Here is a 5,349-nt window from a genome sequence, read left to right as displayed (position 1 = left end):
CTACGGCCCCTGCAGTCTCTGCTCCGCTCCCTAGATGAAGGTCGCTCTGCCCAGGGTGTGGCTGAGATCCCTGGTTTACTACCTGAGCCTCTGAGCCCAAAGCCCTCCTGCCCCCAAGGCACCTTCCACACGTTCAGCAGCTCAGATTCAAGAACCTTCCTTCCCAGCCACAGAAGTGGAGAGAGGCTGTGGGGGCAGCATGGGCCAGGCACTGGAGCTCAGAGGGAGAGGGGAGGAGGGGAAGGAGGGAAGGAGGGGAGATGGGGGGAGGGGGAGGGGAGGGGGAGGGGAGGAGGAGGTGGGGGAGGGGGAGGGGGAGGGGAGGAGGTGGGGGAGGGGGAGGGGGAGGGAAGGAGGAGGGGAGGGAGAGGGAGAGGGAGAGAGGAGGGAAGGGGAGGGGGAGGAGAGGGAGGGGGAGGGGGAGGGAGGCAGTTTTCTGGAGGAGGGCTTCCTGAATGGGAAGGGGAAGGGGTAGGAGGAGGAGAGTGAGGCAGGAGGAGGGGAGAGAGGGAGGGGGAGAGGAGGGGAAAAGCAGGGGAGGAGAGAGGACAGTGAGGAGGGGAGGTGATGGGTTGGGGCTGGGCTCCTGGGGAGGACAGTCTGTTGGGGTCTCCCAGGTGGGGAATCCCTGCTGCGGCCTCCACTGCCCTCCTCGCTGCCCTTTCTCTCAGCCAGCGGCCAGCGTTGGAACGTGGGCAACAAGCGCTGTTTCCCCAGAGGACAGGCAGCTCACCCTCCGGGGCCAGCGTTCTGGAATGCGAGCTGCGGACATCCATCACGGCCCTGGCATAAACCCAATTAGAGGAGAACAATCTGTAAGTCACCGACTGTGTTTACAGCTTCCTAAATTCACTCTTCTTCCTTAAGAACAAAACAAGACAGAACAAGAGAGGACCTACTGATGGGCCACAGCAGGCAGAGCAGACTGCCAGCGCCCCAGGCCACCTCCCAACCCTCCGGGCCACCCACCTCCACCACCTCCAGCCGCCTCCCTCCCCTCAGTCTGTCCCCCGGGCAGCCCCCCCTGCTCCGAGCATCCTGGTTTAGGTGGTCTGGATTGCTGTGGAGTCAGAAGAGCCCTCTGGTGCACTCCTGGGCCTTGGAGGTGTAAGTAGCAATCGTCATTATTGTGTCGTGCTTTCTGGACACAGTCATTAGCTGCAAACCAGCCCCCGGTGAGAAGTGGAGGACCTGAGGCCAATTAGGCTCCTAATTAGTGACTTCCAGGTGTGGCGATGGCCCAGCTACCGACTGCTGCAATTAATCCTGGAAAGTCCTAAATTGCTCTTGAGGGAATCAATGACTGGGTGGGGCTGCTGCCTGCTCTGGAGACTTGAGCTCGGTGGAAGGTTGGCAGGGCAAGTATCAGAGGCCCTCAGCGAGAGCCTTGTGCCGGGGTCACCAGAGACCCCTCCAAGGTTCAAGCCAGGGCAGGCGTCCCTGCCCAGCTCTGCCTCAGTCCCCTTCCTGTCCAACAGTGAAGCCAGATTTAAAATTAGGTAGTCACTATAGTTAGGTAAATTGCGTCTAATATCGAGTAAGATCTATAATGGAGGCCATGCTGAGAATGAATTCCGGAAACAGGACAACTCATGGAATGTTAATGAAGTCCCAAGAAAAGCCCTAGGCCCAAAGTCCATCCCAAAGAAAGTTAATGAACAGCCCCAGCAGATTTGAAGATAGCCCATCCCAAAGGAATGTTAATGAAGTCCTTCCTGCCCAGATTACTTCTTTGGCCCACCTGTGTCCCACCCCTGGGCCTTCCCACCTACATTCCATCACTGAAAGAACTATACAAAGGGGAGACAACCACACTTCCACGGATTCCACCTCTTGGGTCCCCTTCGTCCTCCGGGAGAAGTCTTTTCTGCTGTCCTTTAATAAACTTCTAATTTCTACTCTGACCCTGCCACAGGCGTGCTTCTCTGGTGTTATTCTTCAACACTGGGGAAGCAAGGACTCGTCACCGGTCAGCAGCGGTGACAACAGGACAATGGGGACCTTAGTTGTGCAATGCACACTTGCTCTATGCTGGCTGTATACCAGCTGCTCCAGGCTTCTGCAACCAGGATGAAGCTGAGGCTGTTGCATCAGTGGGGAAACTGAGTCAGGAGTAGGTTAGTGACCCCCCAGGCTCTCCAGGTCTGCCCAGGGCCATGCTGCTGGAGAAGCATCCTGTGCAGGAGGACGGCCTGGTGTTCTGACCTTCCTGCCACCCTCCCCCTGAGAGGCCCCCTGGTGTGCCTGAGTCCCATGGAGGGCCTTGTCCTAATTCCAGGGTGGCACCACTGGATGTGCAGTTTGGCTTTGAGGCAGCTGGGGGAGCCAAGGGACTCCTCCTCTCCTGTAAAACAGTGGGGGAGCACAAGTGGTCTGTCCTCTAGCGCAACTACTCAGCCATGGAAAGGGAGGAAGCCATCTGCCACCCACTGGTACCGCAGGGACTCCTCGGAAGCCCTGTGATCAGGGAGGAGCCACTAAGCTGACAGAAAGCCCTCATCTATTGATGTGAAGTCCTCATAGGTTCTAGGAAGTCTTCATCCACTGACAGGAAGTCCTTATCCACTGACAGGAAGTCCTTGTGCTTTGACAGGAAGTCCTCATCCACTGACAGGAAGTACTCATCTATTGATAAGAAGTCCTCATCCATTCCAGGAAGTCCTCATCCACTGACAGGAAGTCCTCATCTATTGATAAGAAGTCCTCATCCATTCCAGGAAGTCCTCATCCACTGACAGGAAGTCCTCATCTGTTCTAGAAAGTTCTAATTTGTTCTAGAAAGTTCTCATCCACTGATAGGAAGTCCTCATCCATTGACAGGAAGTCCTTATCTGATCTAGGAAGTCCTCATCCACTCACAGGAAGTTCTCATCTGATCTAGGATGTCTTCATTCACTGACAGGAAGTCCTCATCTGTTCTAGGAAGTTCTCATTCTTTCTAGGAAGCTTTTGTTCTCTGGCAGGAAGTCTTATCGTTCTAGGAAGACTTCATAGCAGTGGAGAGCCCAGCTGAGTGGTTGGGAGCTAGCAGGACCAGGGCATGGGGTTCCAGTGTCTTTGTGGAGCACTGAGAATGTTCCAGCAGATGTGCAGTGGTCCTGCAACCACAGACACCCAGAACCTGACGGATTGTGCTCCTGGGGTGGCAGACTTGTGTGCCATGTGATATGCATGTTAATAAATCTGTTTTTTTTTTTTTTTAAGCCACCACTCTGGTTGGAGGGGCCCAGACCCTGTCAAGGGCAGAGATGGGAGGAAAGGAATGGAAGAGGGAGCTGGAGGCAGGGCAGCTTCTGCAGGTGGTCCACCCTGTGGGGCCAGGTCAGGGGCTTCTCCCTCAGGGAGAGGAGGCCAGGGAGCCGAGTGTCTAGTTTCTGCTTGGGGATTTCCCTGGACAGGGCTTGCTGCCCCAGGCTCCTTCCAGGGAGTCCAGCCAAGCTGCCTTCTGACCTGGTGGCCTTCCTGGTCACCACATGGGCTCTGCCCTGCCCCCTGGTGCCCACTGGTAGTGACTGTGGACCTGCCCAATGCTCCTGCACTGGGTGCCCACTAAGAGCCAGGACCTGGCCCCTCCCTGCTCAGAGCTCACAGCCAGAGCTCTGGGCACCTGGCCACTCATTTGTTTTGGCCAGAGTGGTTCCATGTGCCCTTCTGGGGCAGGAGCATGAGGTCACCTTTGCTGGGGCTCCTCCGATTGGGGATACAACAGCCTTAAGCTGGGAAGGCAGCGCACAGCTCAATAGAACATCCTGGCATCCCCAGGCCTCTGCCTCTGGCCTTCACAGGGGCGAGAGCTGGAGGTGTCCCTGGAGGAGCAGGTGACATGGCCAGGCTGTGGACCATGGTCAGCCTAGAGGTTGGATGAGGGGGCAGCAGGGGTTGCAGACGGAGCGGGGTTCCTGGACAGAGGCTGAGGTGGGCTCTGTGGGAATCCCATGGGACCTGGGGCAATGTGGCCTGGACTGTGTGGGGTACATAAGAGGAGGCTAGGGAGACTCCAGGACCCCAAAATTTAGGGGCAGCCAGACATCCTCAAGTGGACATGTAGCATGAGCCCCAGTGAGAGCCGGTGAGCTATTTGTGTTAAAATCTGTCTAAGTGGAAATGTAACCTGTGCTTGGGAGGGTGGCTGGACAGAACGGTGGTGTCACTGTGTCCTGGGCAAGTGAAGAGTGCCTGTGGGTCAGGAGCATGAGGCCTGGCCCCAGGGAACACACAGGAAATGGCCAGGTGGCTCTGGAGGAGGAGCCAGGGTGAAAAGCTGCTGCCTGCGCTTGGCCACTCAGGGCACAGGTGTACTGTGTCCCCAGAGCTGCAGCTTCTCAGGGCTCACACGGCAGGACGAGCAGCTGCCCTGGAGCCTCCTGGTGAGGAGGCTGACCACAGATCTAAGGCCCTCTTAGAGGCCCCTCTCCAAACACACCCTGAGGTGAGGCTTCTGCGCATGAACCCAGGTCGTGGTTCAGCCCCGCTGATGACCAGGGAGAGGTACGTGGAGTGCACCACTTCCAAGTATTTATGTGCCACATAAATTTAAGAACATATTCATACATTTGTTTCCATGTCTTTTGGCTCAGGCCAGCCAGAGTCTAAGTGGGAGCTGGTGTGCTGGGGAACGTGCTCCAGTGTCTGTCCTGGGCACCCTCCTTGGAGGGTGATGTGGCTCGGACCTGCGTGTCCTGGGGCTCCCTGGCCCTCCTTGTCTTGCTCTGCCCTGAAGATGTGATTCCCCACCCGCCTATCCACGCTCCTGAGGCCTGGTTTCCAGGGTGCAGAAGTGGACCCTGGGGTGTAGCTGACCCAGGGAGCATCTGTCCTCCGTCTGGTTTGTGGGAGGAGAAGATGGGCGTGCAGTAGGCAAGAGTTCTGTGAGGAGAGCCGTGCTTTCGCTGGTAGGTTCCTAGCAGCAGCCGTGGGCCCTTCGCCCCCCAGGCCTCCCCTGACAGCCTCCCCGAGTGGCAGAGCCCACTGTCTCCTCTGTCTGTTGGGAGTGCTGTGGTCCTGCACACCGGAGGGCCCTGCGGGCTCCCTCGCACCGTGTGTCACACGGGACACAGACATGTAGCCCTCCTTGTTAGCAGCGTCTGCCCCCTAACTCTGGGCACGCACAGATGGGGCAGGTCATCTGTGGGTGGGGAGGCAGGCGGTGTGGGCCTGTCCACGGTGGGCCCTGAGGTGGAGTCTGGCGGCTGTGGCTTTATTCTCAGGTTACAGGGGAAGGGAGGGTGCCCAGCAGGGCATTGTGGGCCAGGCCAGTGCCAGGGACAGCCTGCACCACAGAGCTACATGAAGAATGGGCAAAGCCACCAACCCTTGCAGATTCATGGAATAATACTCTGGTACAGGATG

This window comes from Marmota flaviventris, chromosome 2 (assembly GCF_047511675.1).
Source record: "Marmota flaviventris isolate mMarFla1 chromosome 2, mMarFla1.hap1, whole genome shotgun sequence".
Classification (NCBI taxonomy): Eukaryota; Metazoa; Chordata; class Mammalia; order Rodentia; family Sciuridae; genus Marmota; species Marmota flaviventris.
The sequence above is the reverse complement of the archived record's forward strand: the minus strand, read 5'-3'. Positions refer to the sequence as shown.